The sequence below is a fragment of the Elephas maximus genome, chromosome 18 (assembly GCF_024166365.1).
Source record: "Elephas maximus indicus isolate mEleMax1 chromosome 18, mEleMax1 primary haplotype, whole genome shotgun sequence".
Classification (NCBI taxonomy): Eukaryota; Metazoa; Chordata; class Mammalia; order Proboscidea; family Elephantidae; genus Elephas; species Elephas maximus.
In genome coordinates this window covers 45,269,389-45,291,557 of record NC_064836.1, presented here as the reverse complement: position 1 = coordinate 45,291,557, position 22,169 = coordinate 45,269,389, and the positions used below count along the sequence as shown (strand labels likewise).

General features: G+C 36.1%; 1 long non-coding RNA gene across 22 annotated transcripts in view; it reads left to right on the top strand.

Annotated features, from left to right (window-relative positions):
- Window positions 1-22,169, top strand: part of LOC126061472 (uncharacterized) — a 597,975-nt gene that overhangs the window by 298,391 nt on the left and 277,415 nt on the right. For 20 of the 22 annotated variants that reach the window (XR_007513790.1, XR_007513792.1, XR_007513799.1 and 17 more), the window contains 2 exons: window positions 9,794-9,990; window positions 13,977-14,145. This is a non-coding gene — a long non-coding RNA (uncharacterized LOC126061472). Of the gene's footprint in view, window positions 1-2,653; window positions 2,722-9,793; window positions 9,991-13,976; window positions 14,146-22,169 lie in introns of all 22 variants that reach the window. The other 2 variants (XR_007513794.1, XR_007513782.1) reach the window with 1 other exon arrangement.

The window sequence follows — 22,169 nt, the reverse complement described above, 5'->3', positions numbered from 1 at the left end:
CTCAAAAACTAATGTCCCAAGTATGCAATTTCCAGCTAAGAAATATTAGAAGATCTGTATTATTCTTCAAATATTGTCACAGAGATTGTTTTTTGGTATTGTTAAAAGAGTATTGTCTAATAAAATGGTGGTGCATTGGTTTGCAATTGATGGCCCCAGAATCTAAGCAGGTTAGAAAAAATTCACACCTTGTGTCTCATTCCTAAGAGACTCTGCCTCAGTAGGTGTCCACTGCCCTCAGAAGGAGATGCAAACTCTTCCCTGTGACTGGTAAGTCCTTGAACGGTAAAGTTTCCAGCTCCCCTCTCTGAGCTTGTGTCAGGTCACTCCCTCACCCTCTGGTTGTGCTCCAGTAGATCTTGTTGCTGTTGTTAGTTGCCATTAAGTTGTCTCCAACTCAAGGTGACGTTATGTATAACAGAATGAAGCACTGCCCAGTCTTGTGCCATCTTCATGATCGTTGGCGTGTTTGAGTACATTGTTTTGTAGTGCCTTCCAACCTAAGGGGCTCATCTTCCAGCGCTATATTGGATAATATTCTTTTGTGATCCATAAGGTTTCCATTGATTAATTTTCATAAGTAGACAGCTGGGCCTTTTTCGTAGTCTGTCTTAATCTGGAAGCTCTACTAAACCCTGTCCACCATGGGTGACCCTGCTGGTATTTGAAATACCTATAGCATTGCTTCCAGCATCACAGCAACATGCAAGCCAACACAATTCGAGAAACGGACAGATGGTGATGGCCAATAGGACTAGTCCCCTCTTACCATTACTGTCGAGTCCATTCTGACTCATAGCAACCCTATAGGACAGAGTAGAACTGCCCCATAGAGTTTCCAAGGAGTGCCTGGTGGATTCAAACTGCCAAACTTTGGATAGCAGCCGTAGCACTTAACCACTATGTCACTTACTGCTTCTAAAGTGCTGGTTATCTTCCTGCCTTGAGGCCCGCACACAAGCTATTCCTTCTACTGGGGAAACTTTGCAGGCTATTCTTCCTATAATTGAGTGGTTCTTGTTTTTGAAATCTCGTTTCAAGTACTACATTCTGGAGACCTTTCCTCTTGTCTTTTCGTGATCACCCTATTCATGTAGAAACTCCTTCACTTTCTTACTCCCATTATTTTCCATCATAGCAGATTATCCTTCATATCATTTTAAAAAAAATCTATAATTATACTTTAACACTGGGGACACTGCTGCAAAAGTGTTGTTGTTAGGTGCCCTCAAGTTGGTTCCAACTCATAGCAACCCTGTAAAACACCACCTGGTCCTGCACCATCCCCGTGATTGTTGCTGTGTTTCAGTCCATTGTTGCAGCCACTGTGTCAGTCTGTCTTGTTGAGGGTCTTCCTCTTTATCGCTGACCCACCACTTTACCAAGCATGATGTTTGGTAATGGTCCCTCCTGATAACATATCCAAAGTGAGATGAAGTCTGGTCATCCTAGCTTCTAAGCAGCATTCTGGCTATACTTCTTTCAAGACAGATTTGTTCATTCTTTTGGCAGTCCATGGGATATTCAATATACCAATATAAAAAGTTAGCAAATATTTTTGAATGAATGAGTGAATGTCTTCACAACCTGGGAGAGCACAAAGGTGATAAAAAACATTAGTTGAATCAATGAATGGATTTAAGACCAAAGGGCTATTTGACATAAAATATTGTCAATATCTGTTTTACTTTATGAGTGATTTCAGAAATATGTCTTTTTGATAGCAGACCTCTTATTAAATGATTCACATCCCCAAAGAACATTTACCAGTTTATGGAAAGCTTTCATGGCATATCATACTAATCTTTCAAACAGTTTTTAATTTGACAGAATCTGTCAATTAATTAATGTTCTCTAGAAATAAACTGTGGTGTTCCAACTTTTATTTAGCATGTTTTTTTGTTTTTTAAATAAGATATAGGCTGAGAGGTCATGTTTTCCATTTTCAAGACCATGTTTCACAGTCAAATATACACACATGCCATCCATGTATTGGCTTTTGATAGCAAAGACGATCGTACTCCAGGAGTCTAAACTCTACTTTTAAAATTAAGTAGAAATTGAGGTGCACGAGCCACTGCATTGCTGGGCTCTTAGCAATAGATTTGAACTTGAGGCTTGGCTTTGATAAATAATATTGACCAAGGTTTATATTTTTTTTTCCTAAAACCATAATAATACATATTTTATTTGATTAGAGAACAGTGTAGCTAAGAGATTGTGTTTTACCTGCAGCACCAGAACAACAATGAAAGCACAAAAATTTGTGTTGCCTACTTATGACACGTTATAAGCATTTTTAATATGGGCCTATGATTGTGTAACACTTGCTATATTATTTCTAAAGTTTTACCATTGAAATGTATATTTTAAATGGCTACTTTTTGAAATTCATTAATTCAAAATCATTCCTTTTACTAAAATAAAAGGGAAACTAATAGTAAATTATATTGATTCAATTTCTTTAAAATTTCTTCAATATAGAGAATGTGTATTATATGAATTGGTATGGTTAAACAGCTTCTTTGGACAAATTAATTTTTAAAAAGAAAAATTAAGTCACATTCTAGCCCTATTTGTTTTTCGAATGTTAGAGGAAAATAAAGAAACAAACAAATGGAAAACACAGCTAGTGATTTCTGTCTTTCTTCAGGAATCCTGGCATTCAAGACAAACTTGAATAGAATGTGAAGAATGAGCCTGTTTGTGACTTTTCAGAAGGTTTGTCTCTCATTTACAGGAATACATGATGAGGTTTAATGTAAAACCTAATATTAAAAAAAAAAAACAATAAATACAGTGTCATGGAATGCAAGTTTGAAAGCCATAGTTCCTAGAACTTCCCAGTGTAGCTACAGGAACATTTAAAGCAATGTGACAGTTCATATCCAAAATAGTAGAAGTAAACATGTTAAAACAAGCACATAAGGTTTTCTGTTTTGCTTATGTGCGTTTAAACATCAGAGTGATGCCCACCCTTGAAGTGATCTTTCTGCTTTTTAACTGATTGTATTAAGAATGGTCCAAGCTAACCGTTACTCTAAAATAACGCTTTCTCTTTCTCCTAGTCTCCCCTTCTAAGTACAACTTTTGTGACCTGTGAGTTCTTGCCAGAGGCTTGGTCTGTCCGTCTCTGACCTCCACATTCCAAATTTGCTCTGATAAAGTCCGTTTGTACACAGAGCGTGATTTGTGCAAGTAATCTCTGAGTATGGCATCTGCTTGCTCAGTCTGAAGAGCATAGCCTGGCAGATAGATCAGATAGAAGCACAATAGACAGGATCTCTCAGTGGTGAAGGCCATTGAAGACAAGGAAACACAACTGAACAGCAGCCACATTCAATGCCTATCAAGGCCATAAGAAATTGGGTTCCTGTGATGAGTTGGAGGAAGAGGACTTCTAGGATGTCTTCTAGGCAGTGTCAGTGTCTTTCAGAGGCTTTGACATTAGGTTCATTGAAAAACCATAAAACTTGTTGCCGTTGACCTAATTCCAGTTCATGGTGAGCCCATGTATGTCAGAGTAGAATTGTGCTCCATAGGGTTCTCAATAGCTGTAATATAGAAATAGATTACCACGCCTTTCTTCCACTCAGTGCCACTGAGAGGATTTGTACCACCAATCTAGCGGTTAGTAGCCAAACACAAACCATTCTCGCCACCTCATTGCTTATTTATTCAGGAAATACAGTGATGAGAACATCCCTTTATGGTCAGAAACATTCAGGGCATCATTACAGTAAAAACAATACTGAATGGTGACAAAAAGCATGATCTCATAACGTTTTCCTACAAGAATAAAAGATTGAAATAAATTTGGAATTGCATTTTCCTAAGTGGAGAAAAATTACCCAGATTTGAACATTTCAGGGTCATGAGATTTACATTAAATGATGTAGATGTTGTGTTTTCTATAAAACAACCAAATAGTTCTATTTAAATTTGAGTTATTCATATCATATGGAAGGAGTGGAATGCATTTTGAATAACAAATATATTTTAAAAATTATATAAGAAAATTATAAATTGTGTTCTTCCTGAGGGCATTCATTTACTACATGTTTGAGAAGGAGTGTATTTAAATTGAAATGCATAAAATTGATGTGAGATCCGAAAACATCCTCATTTAGGAAATAAAGTATAAATAATTTGTTCAACCACCACAAGTGGTTTATCGTGTGTTTTCACAAAATTTGTGGATATAAAAATTGTCTTAGATTTGATATTTAAAAACAGTTTAAATGATGGCTGTATTATGTATAAATAGAGCACACAATGGGCACCGTTCTTTTGTTTACTGAGATAACCTTTGGGCGAGAAAAGTATAAGCAAAAATCTTGATAATTTTCAGGCAAAATAAGATTAATCAGAATAAAGTCATTTATTGAACAATGGGAGGAACATGGTATTTGAAATAAAGGATTTTCATACTCAAATTTCAAAGGAGAATTTTTGGTGTATGTAAATCTCTCTCAAAATATCAAAAAGGGTATATAATAATGTCTTGATCACAGCAGAGTCAATGTAGACAGAATTCTTTGTAAGGTTTTCATTGTTTAAAAAACAATGATTTTTTAAAAAATGAAACATTGACAGAGGTTGTACACTTAATTTTTGGTTGGAACCTATGTTGCAATACCAGTTGAGGTATGTTTGTTTTAAATGACCATGCACACTAATTGGAAAGAAAACAATTCCCTGGGAGCTATATCAAATACAGCCTTCCAAATGGTATGAAAATTTTCCAGGGATCCATATTGTCCTTGGACTTGGCTGTTGTATTATACTTTAAATGGAATTGATTGTGTGGTTGTAATGAAAGTAACAGATTGATTTCTATCCAGTGTTACAAAGAGTAAATAGAAAAATGTTCCTGTCTTGACCTGCATTCGTAACCGATGGGATTTGCTGGCTTTAGACCCAATCCTTAATAAGAGATAAGATGCAAATGTAATAAAACTGGCTTCAAAGTTAAAGGATCTTTTCCAATGCTCATCAAAGATGTTTCTTGCTGCATTTAGATGTGTTGTATTGATTAGATCACAATCACGTAGGAAATGTTACTTTCTTTAAATGCTATTCATAATTTATCATGTAATTAGCATTCATAGAGTTGTGCATTTATAAACATAGTAAGATTATTGAAGTGGGGTTATGTCACAGTGGCATTCTTTTAAATAGTGCTTAAAATGGAATTGCCTTTTTTAGGCACCTATTGTGTCTCAGGGAATGGTTAAATGATGGTTTCATTTTGGATGTAGTAAACTGTTTATGGTTAACATATTTTTGGTTGTGAAGCAAATTTTCACATTGCAAAATATGAGAAAAAAACATAATATGAGTACATTGTAGTGGTATTTCTAAAGGAAATTTATGCTGAGTGGTATTTTCTGGGGGTAGTCACTCAGAACGATCGGTGTATCATTTGTTAAGAAATGAATAGTGGTGATGGTTGCACCAAAACAAAACAAAAAAGAAAGGAAATACTTGTTTCTGATAGTGAACTCTTAGTGTTTTTCCTCTATTCTTTTCTTGATAATTCAGAAGATAAACATAAGCATTAGAATTATATTTTTTTTTTACTATAGTAGCCAGTGCATTTTGAGCCTCTTTTCCTCTTTCCAGCCCACAAAACAAGGAACTTAAAATGTACAATTGCTAACTTCCCTTTGCTATAAATGAAGGAACACAGAAACAAAACAAAACAAAACCCTAACAATTCGCTTATAAGCAACAGTTTCTTCACACATTATGTGACTATTTTTGGATTTGTTTTATGTTATTGGTAAAACAGTTTAGTGTAATGATGCCTAGATGAGACAAAACAAAACAAAATTAAAAAAAAAAAAAAAAAAACTAACACATTTGACTGCCGATGTTTCTCAGTTGTAGCTTCCAAGAGCTCTCTATTCTTCCCAGCCCACTTGATACCCTGCAGGTTGTGGCAGACAACGCACAAGAAAAGCTTAGACATCGAGCTTGCACGCGTCTTGACTCCATTTTAAACCTTTTGTTCACACCAGGGTGGCATTTTTTCACACCGCATGTGGCAGTTTTGACTCCTATCCAGCTTGTCTTATAAAATCAAAGTCTGTGATTTTTTTTTTTACATTCACAGGGCAGCTTCCTGAACTGCCACTGCTGTTTGTGTCTTTCCTGGTGATGGCTGCAGAAGTTTATAGCAAAATGGGTTTGGGGGGCAGGGGAGAAAGAAGAAAATAGAATGAAAAATATTCTCTTGTGCAACAGAGGAAATAAGTTTTGAATCAAATAGAGGTTAAATTTATAAAGATAGTATATGGCAATGAACTATATTGACCTCTGCTTTTATTTTTTGCAGCACTCTGCTTAATAAACAGGCTAATTTAAAAATAAATATGTATAATGACATCACTTTTAGGTTGCATAATGATATTTTATAAAAAGCCTTCATGCAACTGTAAAACAAAATCTTATCCTCAGATTAAAAGAATTATTTTCCCGTAATATATATCATATTCAGTGAAGGCAAATGCATTTTACATTTAGATGTGATCGCTCAAGATGCCCTGTTGTATTTTACATTCTGCTGTGTATCAAATAACATCTATTACTAAAAAAGAAATTATACTCTGAACCACATTTAAACAATTTTATAACAACTTAATCATTCTTAAAGTATTCTTCTTCCCCCAACTATGTTTAATTAAAAATATCACCTGAGTCTTCATTCATTTCGTATTTTTCTAATGACAATTCATTTCATATTTTTCTAATGACTATTGGATATTTCAAAGACATTTCATAAAGCAATAATTATTATGTAACAGTGGAAGTGGAAAATCTTACCAAAGGTAAAAGTATGCACTTGTTTTTATAGAGCAATTATTAGGGAAGGGTATGAAAATTACAAATAGGAAATCTCTGTGTAAATGACCTGCCAATAATTCTTCCTCTCACTCTCTAACTATATGTTTATCTTTGTACCATTCCTTGGTAATTTTTACTTTTGTTTAAAAATTACCTTTCATTTGTATTGACAAAGACATATGAAAAGATATTCGAAAAATATGAAGACAGACTTTTCAGCTTTTAGTATTAATCTTATGTGATTTAATTCAATATTTTTTGGCTGGGAGATTGGGGAAGATTTATATTTTAATCAGCAAGTAGATAATGGTTATATGATTTTTTAAATATTTTCTGAAATGATAGAACAGCCACATTCTCATATTTTTAAATTACTGCTTTTTGTACAATAGTAGTTCAATCACAACATAGAGAAATGAAAAATTGGTTAATAGAAATAAATCTTTAGGGCACTAATAAGTATTTATGAACAGTGTTAACAAATTTTAAGGCGAATCTTATATTTTATTGAATTTTAGCTACAAAGCCAAAAGTGAAACCACACTAACTAGTGTGTTGTATAATTAACATAAAAAGGAACCATATTATTGTGCTTTAATAAAAAAAAAAATATATGTAACAGTAGTTGCAGACTATAGTCTTTATGCCTTCTTCCAGGTAATACCTAGACAAATTCAATACATTCTAAGTACTCATTAAAATATTTGAAATATGAAATATATCTATTATCATAAGAAAGAAGTCACTTTGGAGTTTAATTTTTTTTTTCACTTTCTGAAGTCACAAACCGTGATTGACAAGAACGCAGTAGAGAAACAGCACTTTGTTTTAAGTTTTGTAAGTCCTGAAAAAAAAAAAAGGCACTTGAAGTTTTGTAAGTCCTAGCAGACAGAAATCCTGAATGTGTTTCCTTTTATAAATAGAAAACTACTTCAATTGTAAGTTCTACAAAATATTAGAAAATGAAGCCAAAAAAAAAAAAAGAATTCATGAACAACTAAATCCACATGATTAATGGAAATAAAAGCCTATTTAAAACACGCAAAATGCAATGTATTTTGTAGTCTGGAATTTTCTTATGATGCAAGATATTTATCAGGTACAATCTTTTGCCTCTCTTTTAGTTAATTTAAAATCAGACCTTATTAGAAAAATAAAGGGAAGAATTCTTTATATTTAAATATAAAAAATGTACAAACTTAATAAAATTTTTGTTATTAAAAAGAAAACAAATGAGTGACAGCAAGTTAAATGCCCAAATAAACATACTTATTCAACTGAAGTTTGGTGTTAACCCCCATATATCACTAAACGGCATCTGGAAATCTACCAAACCATTTGAATTAACTACATATAAAAAAGCAAAATAATTATTATCTAAAAAAAAGTCAGTTAAGTTTATGAAATAAATTTACCTACTTTGGCAGCTCGTATGTTGAAAAAAAAAAGTGTGACATTATTTCAGGCACATACCACAGAGTGTAGAAATACATTTAACTCATCATTTATCATTATCTCGTTAGAAGAACCCAACTTTTATTGCTTCAAGTTCCTTTTTTCCTACCCTCCCCTCCTACTCTCTTCATTTCTTCAGATTGTTTTCTGGCCGGCGTATCTTCCATTCGAAGCAGAAGAAAATAAGACCCTCAAACAGACACACAGAAAATAGCTACCACCTAGCTGCAGAGAAATAGTTTTCCTGTGTTTGGCCTGTCCTTCTGTGTTAATAAAACCAGCTCACACATTCTGCCCCAAAAATTCAGCTTGCAAGTAGTAATCCTCTGCTACTTAAAGATGGATGAAAAGACTACTCATTGTGAATTATGTTTCATCTGTCACAATAACCTTCTTTATTCTTTCATGGACCTCCCCTTTGCCTGTGGCAGTTAGAGAAACTAGGTATGCCTTGAACTATGAAATGGTGGTTTCTTAAAGCTAAACAAAACCCAATAAAAACCAATGACACATATAGACAATGCTTGCTAAGTAATATCTTGAAGATAAGCATGTCAGGCATTTGAGGTGAACTTGACTTTATAAGCATTCAGTAAAAGAATACATTTAGAATGAGCAAGTGTTGTAGTTGCCATTGGTTATTGATGACAAGCAGTAAATTGTGATTATATTAAAAATGAAAAGTAAAGAACATATGTTCGCATTGCCTGCTTTGTAATTAAATCATGTCATAAGCTAGATACTATAGATATGGCATTTCTTTAACATGCCAAATCACAGGGTTGACTTTTTGTGCCTTTAAGTATATTTTAATGCTCCAGAATAACATTCTTACATTTTTTTTAAAAGGGGAGAAACAAAGAAAAGTTTCCTGTAACAGAGCTTATCAAACATTTCTGTTTAGCAATGTTATTCTAGCAACTTAAAATCAATGTGATTATTTGATTTACTTACTCTTAAAATCACTGAAATTACCTTGAAGCAGGTCAAGTTCACCTTTCTGGAATTAAACCTGTTAAATGATAGATATCATCTAATCATCTCCTTAAAAAGACACCTCAACTTTCTGGCTTAATAGGGTACAGTAAAAGTTACTCTGCTTCTAGTTACAAATGAGTGCAGCTAGAAGATCTGAAAAAGCAACAAAAGAATACAAACATAGTTGATAGAAAAGACAATACACCTTCTACCACCAAACGAAAGTCATTGCTGATGAAGTAATGGAAACGGTCATCTTAGCAGTTTGATAAAAGCATATAAGTGATTAAAGCTAACAAGAAATTCATAAAGTCTGAAGAAAAAAAAAGAGACTAAAAGGAAAACCTTTTGGCCACTGCACAGGTTGGGCACAAAAGTGCTTGCTAAGCTATCTATTTCACACATGCAACGACAGAAGGTTCGATATTCATTCGATCGATGAGTAAAAAGGCACAATGGCAAAATCAGACAGACTTCTTTTCAAATACGGATCTCCAATGTCCCCCTACAGTCTGCAGACGCACGGCTGGTGGTGTGGCTCAGACGGAGCAAGGGTTACATCAAGGCTGTTCTCTGGACCGTGCAAACAGTCTAGACCAATGACCTGCAGCATCATGCCCTTTGAAGAAGAGACAAGTTCGGTCATGATGAAGAAAAATCAAGGCGTACCCCTTTTAACAATAGGGAGCAGCTCGAGGCTGCAAAGAGGTAAGCAGGGGTAAGAAGAAAACGGCATCTGCTTCCATGGTTACAGGCCAACTATGAGAACCTTGCTTTTCAAGGGAGTCTGTTCTCAGGCTCCCTCACGGGGTATGTCATGCATTATAACCAAAGGCAGGTTGAGCTGAAATCCGCATAGTTATTTCAGAGTAAAATGATACAGAGCACATGGCTGGCAGAAAAAAAAAAAAAAGTCACATGACTATTAAGAACCAGACTTGAGCTATTTCAGAATAGAATTTTTTTCCCTTGCAGATAAAGAAAATAAATTTGTAAAAAAAAAAAAAACAGTGATGATAAACATGATTTTCATTTCTCAGGCTTTTATGCGAGTAGAGGTCAAGAACCACCCCCCGCCCCCCCCCCCCCACCAGTGGCAGGACCATATAGCCTTTTGTTAATATTACTTTATTATGGATATCATTTTAAAATATTTCTTTTTTGATGGACCATAACATAGCATATATGTTCTGGTGAATTTTTCAGCAAAGCCCAATTCTTTTTGATTTCTTTTTTTTTTTTTTTCCCCCATGTTCACGTTCATTTCCATGGTTAGATCTCAGGAGGAAAGGCAGGAGGTTTGGTGAGAAGCTGCAGGCTTTCCTCTGCCTTTTGAAATATACTGAAAGTGAATTTAAATCCGTGACAAAACTATTAGCCTTTGACAATAATTCGCTTTCTCATTCATGCGTTTATATCTTATTCTCAGCTTAATAAGTTGATAGATTTTTTTTTTTTTTTTTTTCGGCTAGATGTTTGGTTACTAAGGTTGAACTTTGTGATATGGTATACCGGCAGCTGGTGGTGTTTGCGAAAAATTTGACCAATATAAAGCGTAGTGTGTTCTGTGTTTTTGAGAATAGATCTACTATAATAAGCACATGAAATGCAGAAATGAATAATTAACATAGATAAAATGCTCCTCTAACTGTGTACCACAACAGAGTATTAGAAGAGCTCATATTTTTGTCTTCCCAGAACATGCAATTAACTATATATGTCCCATATAGTTTATCCTTGGAGCAATTTTTGTTTTAAAGTATATTATTAAAATTATGAAAAGAATGCTCTGAAGGACAAGGCATAAAAAAAAAATTGTACTAACTTTATTTTTTGAAAGGTATGTATATTACTGTAAATGAGCACCAAATGGTTCTGTCGTATGTGGCTCTTCATTTCAAACGCTAACCTCGGAAGTAAATTTTCTTGTAGTTTTAAAAAGCAGTTAAGCGGTGGTGACCACAAGAGCAACAATTTGGTGCTGTCAGTCGAGAAATTAGAAAATAGTTTGGTGGCGTGGTTTCTTCATCCTGATGCCTTGTTTTGAGCTTAGCTTCCTGGGTAAACATATGTATGTTTTTTTCTTTAAATGTGTAAAAAAAAAAAAAAATTTTGTTGGGATACATTAATTTGTAAACTTGCATGGTAAGTAAAAAGTATGTGGTAAAAAACGAATTACGGAAGTGTCATTTTAGTATACTAATAATTCATGTACTATTACAAGCAACAAACTTATTATCTTAAAGGAGTCATGTTTGTTCTAGTTTATTAAATCGTTTATGTACCCCTCAGATAATTCAACATCAGAGTTTCTTTTGTGTAATGAACAGACCATACTGTCAAAGGCGGATAGTAGATAATTTACCTGTCAATTCTCCAAAGGAAAACAAAAACAAATACTAATCACCAAGGTATACAAATTGCCTGATAATTTGAGTTGTGTTAAAGGAAAATGAGGCTATGGTATGAAATCTGTGGCAAAATAGGTACTTGGATTTTTTTTTTTTTCCCTTTCTTTTAACATTTAGCCAATCATCCTGTTCTTTTGTTTTCAAAAACATGTTAATTTTTATGAATAGTTATATGTGGAAATATATCACTCTAACTTGCCAAATGTGTATATATGTAAACACTTTGAGATATCCCATAGAAATAGATTGATAGTTATTAAAATGCAATTACTTTAACAAAATAATATGAAGATAAGGACATTTAATATTGGGTGTTTAGGGAGAGGAAATGACAGCTTCTCTCCTTAAAGATTCGCCATATCTGAGGCATTAAGTAGCTGAGTAATATGTACATGCTGCATGTAGTTTTCAACAAAAATCCCACTCAAATAATAAAATGTGTTAGATTTAAATATCCCTTACAGTTAAACTTTAAAATAATTAGTTTTTCCCTACCCCTTGCGATATCGAAAAAAAAAAAAAACTAAAATTGGCCTTACCAAATGAAATATTTACCCTTATAAGGGAAATTAAAAGACTGAAATTTTCTAATGTCTGACTGACTGATAGTAGTTATGGTAGATGGTTTAGTAGATAATAGGTAGTCTGATGGTGAATATAAAAACCAAAATAAACCAAACCCGTTGCCATTGAGTCGATTCTGACTCATAGCAACCCTGTAGGACAGAGTAGAACTGCCCCATAGGGCTTCCAAGGAGTGCCTGGTGGATTTGAACTGCCAGCCTTTTGGTTAGCAGCCACAACTCTTAACCACTACACCACCAGAGTTTCCGTAGTGAATATAGTAGATGCTAAATAAATATAAGAAATAAATGGAAACCCTGGTGGAGTAGTGGTTAAACACTAGGGCTGCTAACCAAAAGGTCAGCAGTTCGAATCCGCCAGGCACTCTTTGGAAACTTTATGGGGCAGGTCTACTCTGTCCTATAGGGTTGCTGTGAATCGGAATTGACTGGACGGCAGTGGGTTTGGTTTTTTTGGTTTAAGAAATGAATGAGGCTGTAGTTGCACCATTGAAAGAATTACCTTAAAAGAATCCTACCTCAGGAATGAGAGGACAAAATTTCCAATCTATTTTTTCTTTTCTTATGACATTTCTACAAAATGAGTACTTTTTTCAGTAATCTGTGATTACTCAATCCCTGAGTCGGAATTAACTCGACGGCACTGGGTGGTGGGTTAGTATGTGTCCAGTGAAACTGGAGGTGCGTGATTAGAGCTGTGTCTCCCCAGTGGGGTTCTATGAAACATTATTATTTCAAAAGACGTCAGTAGGTGTCCAGGAAGAAAAAAATCCAGGAGTCAGAAAAATATAGGAGAGGTGTCACCATGAGCTGGAATCAACTGTACAGCACATGACAACAACAGCTATGTTAAATAGCTTTCTTATGTGCAGTACTTTTCAGACCCTTTAAAAGACTAATATATGTAGCATATCTCCAAAAGAGGTATATGATTAACACCATTCTCCAAAATTATTTTATCAACTTTTTTCACAAAATACTTATTAATTATATAATCGAATTCCAGTGGTTTGCTGAAGCTGGGTTAAACCATCTTGGATGGACCCACGACAATAATCTCTTCCTGAACTCCAATTTCAGTAACATCACTTTCTTATCTTGAAATTAACTGTGACCATAGCAGGAGTATTTACACCATAGAAATTGGCAAACACTACAAATCAGGACTTTGTTTTTTTGAGAATCTATTGTCAAACACTTACCAGCACACTATGGACTGATTTCCTTTCTGATTTTATCTCTATTGATAAGTTATGAGCACTAAGAATAAATAAGTTCTAAGGTTTTCTGTTCATCACTATCTTGAGTACAAACTATTTAAGTCAAATATGAAGTTTAGACAGAAATGAGAAAAACAGCCTGTTGTGGAAAATACTGGATACTCTCACTTTTCTCAAAAGATATGTCTATTTATTTTAGGAAATTATATAATTTATCTTTCTGATTTCTCTAATTTGCCTGGATAAACATTATGTTTATCCCTTTATCACTTTCCTATCAAAACATTTATATAAGCCAATATACAAGTGTCTAGTCATTTCTAAGTGAGTCCCTGACAACAGGGTTCTTAAAGTTGTCAGACGTCCCTTGAATGTGTCTCCAACTCAGCCCCACCTCATTATCACTGAGTTTTTATCAAACTTAGAGGAGGTATTTTAAAGCAATTTACACTTCTGTATTACATATCATTTCATTTCAGGTATTTTATCAGCTGTATTAACCCACTTGACATCTTGGGTGAGATTATTAGGAGGAAAACAAAAATGGAAGATCTACGGATGAAGACACTGAAATACACATCCTGACAGAAAAACCACTTAATTAACAATCGATCTTTTATCTATTAAATTACTGTGGACAGGCTGCAGGTAAAATCTCTAAATATGGTAGATTATAAGTATAGATATTTGCCTAAATATAGAGGACTTAGAATTTTAAATGAATATTTCTTTTACCTTATTGATTGGAGAGATATGTTCTTTCATGATATGTTTTGAAGGGTCTCTGGGATCTACTTTGTGATAACACATGAAATGATTTATATTTTTGTTCTAGTTTTCCTTTCCAAACACATGCACCCCAAACACTATGACCTTTAATTTAAATGACCCTCAAAATAGGTAATTCATTTGAGTGTATTTTTGGACCAATATTGGGCTGTTTATTGGAAATTCAAGCATAACTAAGACATAGTCTTTGCCTTGTAGACCCCACCGTCAAATGTGAGAAGAAATCAGCTTAAATGTACTCATATCATGAGATAAAAATCATCTGAATATGTCTCTGTTCTAGGAATGTGACTATTTACATCTAATATACATCTATATAAAACGCTCTCAATGTTCCTTGAGCTTAATCCCAGGATTTCATATACTTTCTGGATTCTACTCTCATCTTCGTTGTTGCTAGTTGCTGACTCATGGCTACCTTACTTGTAAAAAAAAAAAAAAGAATGTTGTGGCTATTTTGCCAGTCCTTCTTATTGAGGGTTTCCCTTGTTTTCATTGACCCTCTACTTTATCAACCATGATGTCCTTCTCTAACATTGGTGTCCAAAGTAAGTGAGCCAAATTTTTACCATCCTCACTTCTAAAGAAAATAGTAGGTATCATGGAGAGCTCAAGGTTCACAAATACAACTATGAACAGTAACACCAAGATGGCAAGGACATGATTCATAATATAGTCCTAAGTAAAGAGTAAGTGAAGATGAATAAATTGCAGAAACTATTTATAAACACAGAAGATATTTCTGAGAAAGTGTAGATTCCCAAAGGATACTTTGCCATTCCTATAAGATAAACATAATAATTTCTAAACTCAATGGAAATTCCCACATACATACAGCTTAAATAATATAGTGGATGTGTTTATGTGCATTTGTATGTGAGTGTTTGCATGTGAGAGAAAGAGAGAGAGGGATAACTGTATGTTTGAATACTAATTGAATGAGATGTTTCTTGAAGTTGGAAAAAAAAATTGTTGAACACACTAATATTTATCTGAAAACTCTAAAACTAATGAAGAGTTGTGAAAGGATTTACTTTGTCATTATGTCAACCATATTGGAAATGCATACGCAATATTTTTGTTATTGTCCATTGTCGTCGAGTCGATTCCGACTCATAGCGGCCCTATAGGACAGAGTAGAACTGCCCCATAGAGTTTCCAAGGTGTGCCTGGTGTAGTCGAACTGCCGACCTTTTGGTTAGCAGCCATAGCTCTTAACCACTATGCCACCAGAGTTTCCTATACAGTGTTTAAAACACTGGAAAATTCTTTTCTATGCCAAGATTTCTAACCTGGAATAATTCTTTCTTTCAAACAGTATTTCACAATTTTGAAAATATGTTAATGTAAACTATTTACACCTAAATGTTTTCAAATGAATTATTGTCAGATATTCAACACTGTTGATTTTGAAAGATAATTAAAAACTTATATGCACTATTGTCTTTTAGTTACAGTTCAAGAAACAGTCCTTGTATATGTTGTTCTTAAGCACCTCTCTTTTTTATAATACATAGTGATTTTTAAAAAATTTCTATCTAGAAAATTTAGTTCATCTTTCCAAAACTAGCTCAGCTATCCTCCCTTCCATAAGTTAGTATCTCCCTTCTCACTGAAACATTTTCCCTTCCTACTTTCCCTTTTTCTTATCCTCTCACCTTCCTTTTCCTTTTGTTAAGTTTACATTTTTACTCAGGTAAAAATAACAGTAATAGACAGCAATGGGAAAATTTTAAACTATATGTGGAAATCCTTTCACTGGAAAGCTGTAGAAACTGTGTATGAAATTTAGCCCTGAACTTGCAACCACTTTTTAAAATATGGTTTGTCTGAGCCTTCTAAAATTGGGGGGGTGGGGGGGGGCGGGGAATCACCCTTCTGAAAGTGGAAATGAACTTCCTACTTCTGAGCAGTCTTTTATCTGAGGGGTGAGGGGTACATGTGTTTATAATAACCCTGTGTAGGCTGCATATTCCCTTGATTGGAAGCAACTTTTGCAAAATTACTGTTTATTATTACTAACATAAGATCACCAAAAGTGATTTCCCTTAATTAACATGTCACAACCTTCAGATTTTTGTTGATCATCCAATCAGTTCTACTTAGCTATTGTGTGTTTGTGTCTATGCAGACCCCCGTTAAAATGTGTTGATGTAGTCTTCTTTCAATATTTTGTTTTTGCAAATGGTTGTCGACTGCAGGTATGCATCACTTAACGTCCAGAATAGTTCTGTGGAATAGGACACGTGATTTGGACGTTGTGCAAACACCATATTATATACAGGACAGAGATGCTCAGCACGTTCACTGGTCAGCCCAGGACCATCCGCAGCTGCCACTATGCCAAGGGACTGTGTGAAAACTTTATCTTCCCTGCCGTTCTTGCCGGTCTCCGCTGGCCTTAGAGAGCCACACCCAGCCCCTGCCTGCCCGCCACCAGCTGGCTAGGCTGGCCTGCCCGCTGGTCTGCCACCGGCTCCCTTCCCTTCCTTCCTCCCTGCTTGCCTTCTCCACTCCACCTAATGGGCTTTAATTTCTCCAGCCCCTCCCAACCCATCTCTGCTTCCTCCTCTGCCTCTGCCTTTTCCCCAGGCCACCTTTCCTGCTCCTCCTGCTACCACTACCACAGGCCAGTCAGCTGGGCAACCGCCCCGGAGGGAGGAGCCTCAGCCTGGTGGCCAGGCATCACACTCAGGGAGGCAAGGTCAAGTGGGGCAGTGGCCTTGCAGGGCATTCCCCCTCAGCAGCTCCATGGTATCTACGAGGTCCCTGCCTGAGGCAGCGTGGTGGGAGCACGGATGGGTGTCAGGACCCTTTCCCCATTCCTCACCAGGACAAGGGGGACACAGGACCTGGACAGCTAGTAAGGGACAGATAGGATAGTTAGTCTACTATGTCCTGTTCTCCTATTGGGATTTCTGAACTCTGTTATAACCTTATGGGACCATAGATGTATATGATATGGGATACCTGTATTTTGCTTGCTATATTACTTTGTGTTCCCTTTTGTATTCCTTTTTTTCTCAGAGGCTTGATTGAATTCTTAATACTCCCACTAGTCTGCTTTGTTTTACTTTAATTAAAAAGAGGTTCATTCCTTTAAATCTTACTTTTTAAGAGCCATATTCATGGACCTAAGCTATGTTCCTTTTTAAGTCACATTTATTATCATATATTTTATATAAATCATATTATCATGTAATAATTATACATATTATTATTAAATAAGGGTAACATTTCTATATGAAGGCTATTATATTGTATAGGAAGACATGTAATAATTATACATATTATTCTTCAATAAAGGTAAGATTTCTGTATGACCGCTATTATACTGCTATATAGGAAAGCAGATAAAGTTATATCGGTTTGTATCAGTTAAGCAGTTAACTTTAATAGTCCCATGGAACACCTTGCAGTACTATTAGTATTCAGGCATCTGGGGGGGAGTCTAGAATTCCAAACTCCCAGGGAATGGCAATGCTCCTGGTCTGTAAATCACACTTAGACTGTCAAATATTGAGAACCTTGTTCAAGTTTTGAATTTGCTACTGATTCTGATGTTGGCTTAGAGACTTAACCTTCCAGATCCAGTTCCTTATGTATAAAATAGGTGCAATCATGTTTTTCCTAACTGCGCACGGATTGTCCTGTGGTTCAAATTAATTATGAAAGTGTCTGATAAAAGAAGAGCACAAGAGGTTATAATGCCACCAGATAGATCCACTCATCCTTTAAATAGTATATTTTAGCCTATTAACTTAATTTCCAAGGAGCCCTGGTGACTCAAGGGATACGGGCTCAGATGCTAACAAAAGTTTGGCTAACAGAACAGTAGTTCCATGGGAAAAAGACCTGGAGATCTAGTCGCATAAACATTAACAGCCTAGAAAACCCTATGGGGCGGTCTACTTCATCACATGGGATCGCTATGAGTCAGAGTCTGCGTGACGGCACCCAACAACAACCTAATTTTCTGTTCGGTAAATTCTGTTGGAGTCTACCCATTTAGCTTAAAGTAATGGACTGTTTTAAGATTATCTTTCAAAATTTTTGGCCTTCTTTCACCCTCCTCATTTTGTTCATTCAATCATTTATTCATTCAACAGACTTTTATTGATTAGCTATTGTGCACCATGCATTGTACTTCTGATAATATACCAAGTGTACCATACTTCAGATGATACAATTGGCTCTTTCCATATATGTCTACTTTTCTTCATTCTCTTGAGTAATTTCATTTATTGATTTCACTCTGTGCTGTATGTTTCCCATATCATTCCCTTTTGCCTTCAGTAGAGTGTCATAATTATTAATCTGAAGGTTAAATTTTTTTTTTCTCTTTGAAGCAATTGTATTTAATTTCACAAATACTTATTGATTCCCCATCATATGCCAGATTCTCTGCAAAGGAATACAAATATAAAGAAGATACAGAAGGCCCAGTTCTTTTCTAAAATAGTTTATATTCTACCTGGGGGATAGAAGATTGAGCAATTTCTCCAATAATTCTAGTAGAAGGCCAGATATGATGGGTGCCATGAGGAAGACTTTAAAGTGTGCTGTATGAAAGGAGAAATCACAACTGATATGAAGGATTTGGAAAATACTTCTTAAAGGTGGTTAAACTGTGATGGGAAGAGATGAGAGGAAGAAGGGGGTAGATATTACTGGTGGAACAAATTGTACTTTCTTTTTGTTTTACTTCTTTTCATGCTAAGTGACTTGGGCCAGTGGTCTTGGTTGGCTGATGTAAAGATCTTGTCAGTGTATGAGATAAATCTGGAAAATCTCAGTGTAGTCACATGGTGGTGGCCTTGGGTGCTAGCTGTAGGAGTCTGTATTTAATTGTGGGGACATTAAGAAGTCTTCAAAAGTTAACGTTATTGATGACGTTTCTCCCATATATTCAAAGTCAGTGCATCATTGAAGTCTGTGGTTGTTGTTGTGTGTCATGGAGTTAGTTCCAACTCATAGCGACCCTATAGAACAGAAACCCTATATAAGATTTCCAAGGAGCAGCTAGTGAATTCGAACTGCTGACCTTTTGGTTAGCAGCCTGAGCTTTTAACCACTTCACCACCAGGGCTCCTGTAGAGTTAAATGTAAATTAACTGTTGAGATCTGAGTTTCATACAGAGCATATTGGCAACCTCCAGGTAATTCTTTGCCAGTTTTCATCAAGGTTGTGTAGCGTAATAGACACGGTAAAGGAACTGTGTGAAGATAGCTAGCTTCTAGGCCTGATTCACTAACTTACTCGCTTTTGGACACTAGACGAGGCCTTAACCTCTGTGAGTCTTAAGATGTTTTTCTTACTGAGGGAAACAATAAACTGCCTATTTTCAAAGGTTTTTGTGTGAGATAGATAAATAAGTTCAAAAATTCAAACTTTAAAAAGGTAACACCTAAACCCGTTGCCACTGAGTGGATTCTGACTCACAGTAACCCTACAGGACAGAGTGAACTACCCCACAGGGTTTCCAAGGAACGGCTGGTGGATTCAAACTGCCTACCTTTTGATTAGCAGCCAAACTCTTAACCTCTGTGCCACGAGGGCTCCTTAGAAAAGTAAAGGCCGCTATGAATATAAAGGTATGATGTTCTCCTTACATTTTTCTCCACACTTCACCATTCCTCTTCCAGGGTAGAAACCAAGGAGGAGGCCGTGATCTTTTCTGCCTTAACTCCTTCTCCTTTAAATGAAATATCACCTTTTCACTCATTCATTTACAAATTAGTGTGCATTTCTTGAGAACGTATCTAAAAATTGATGTTTTGTCTATTCTCCATTAAAACCCTAAAACCATTCACAAAGCCACTTGCTTCTCTTTTACCCTGTAATGAATTTTTATTCATATGCAGACTATACTAATTACTTTGTCATTCTGGCCTTAGGTCAAATATTACCCTTTCAGATATTCAATTCCCACCCTCACCTGCACCTCCCCACCCCCCCACCCCCCGCCACAGACACAGGATCACTCACCTTCGTCCTTTTATTTGGGCTATGGCACTTTTCACTACCTAAAATTACTTCCTTTGTTTATTTGCCCGTATATCTCTTTATTCAATAAGATTTTATTCATTATGTTACAAACACTAGTGATATTATAGCTCTATCCCCAGTCTTAGCAACTGGGGTCATAGCCATGAACCAATGTGCATGCCCTTAAGGAGACAGACAGTAATGAATAATAATAATAACTATTAGTTAGCTAGCTATGTAAATGTCAGGTGGTAAAAGAGTGCTGGAAAAAAATAAATAAACAAGCTGAAGGGTTTGAGAGTGAAGGCCATTATCAGATGATCAGGGCAGGGCTCCCTGATAACGCCATACTTATTCAAAGACCCTAAGGAAATAAGGAAGGGGACTAAGCACTTACGTAGGGAAGAAAGTGTTCCGAGCAGAGGGAACTGGAAGTAAAGGCCTTAAGGTGGGACATGATTGCTTTGTTCAAGAACGTGTGAGGAGGCCAGAGTGGCTGAAGTGCGGTGAGAGGGCAGAGGAGTGAGCCTGAGAACAGAGTTAGAGGGTAGGTGACTAGGCACAGACGCATGACTCTGTAGTCTGAGATTTTACTGCGTGCAAGATGGCGAACCTCTGGGAGCTTTTGGGCAGAAGACACTCAGAGTGTGGTCACTCTGGCTGCTGTGGTGAATAGGATATAAACTGAGAAAAATAAAAATAATGGGAACCGGTGGTATACTAGAACTGTCTCCTCCCAGCTCACCAGAGGTCACTGTGCACATCTCCTACCGGAACCGAGATCAGGGACCTCATGGCACTTGAAATAAGCCATGGTGAGAGTATTTACACCATGGAAATCTTAAAAGCTGTAAATCGAAGCTTCCTTCCTTCCTTCCTCCTTCCTGGCATCCCTCCCTGCTTCCCTTCCTCTGTTCCTTTTTTCTTCCCTCCCTATTCCTTTTCTTCTTCACTCTCTTCCTTTCTTTCAGAGTATTATAAATATTTTTTATTATTTATAAATAAATGTATGAAAAACATTTACCAGAACATCTTTGATGAGACCACTCAGATCAGAGACTATTGCAACAGTCCAAGTGAGATACGGTGATGGCTTAGACTGGGGTGGTAGTGATAGAGGTGGTACAAAATGGTCAGATTCTGAAAGGAATTATCAAAAGAACCCTGGCATGCTTTGCTGATGGATTGAATATGTGTTGCTAAGAAAAAAAAAAAAAAAGTATCAAGAATGACTTCAAGGTATTTGGCTGAGTAACTGGAAGAATAGTTGCTATTGGTTGAGATGAAAATGACTTCAGGAAGAGCAGTTTGGAGGCGAGAATCAAGCATCTGATTTTGGATATACAAAGATTGTGGTGCCTACTAGGTCTACCCAAGTGGAGTAGAAAGGTTGGGTATGTGAGTGAGGAATTCAGGAAAGGAGTCTGGATCCAAAACCAAAACCAAACCCAGTGCCGTCGAGTCGATTCCGACTCATAGCGACCCTATAGCAACCGTATAGGACAGAGTAGAACTGGCCCGTGGAGTTTCTAAGGAGCGCCTGGTGGATTTGAACTGCCGATCCTTTGGTTAGCAGCCGTAGCATCTAACCACTATGCCACCAGGGTTTCCGGAGTCTGGATAGGAGTTACCAATTTGGGAATCATCAGTAAAGGGAATGCGTCTGTTATCCACTATTTCCATGGGGACTAATTGCACATCAGGTATTTGAAGTTTTCATATAGAACAGAAGAAATGTCACTGCATAGCTATTGCAAGTTTTTGAGTCTGTTGAGTCAGATGTTCTCTCAACGCATATTTTTAAATTGTGGTGAGTATATAGCTAATGGGGCCCTGGTGGTACAGTGGTTAAGTGTTTGGATATTAACCAAAATGTCAGCAGTTCAAATCCACC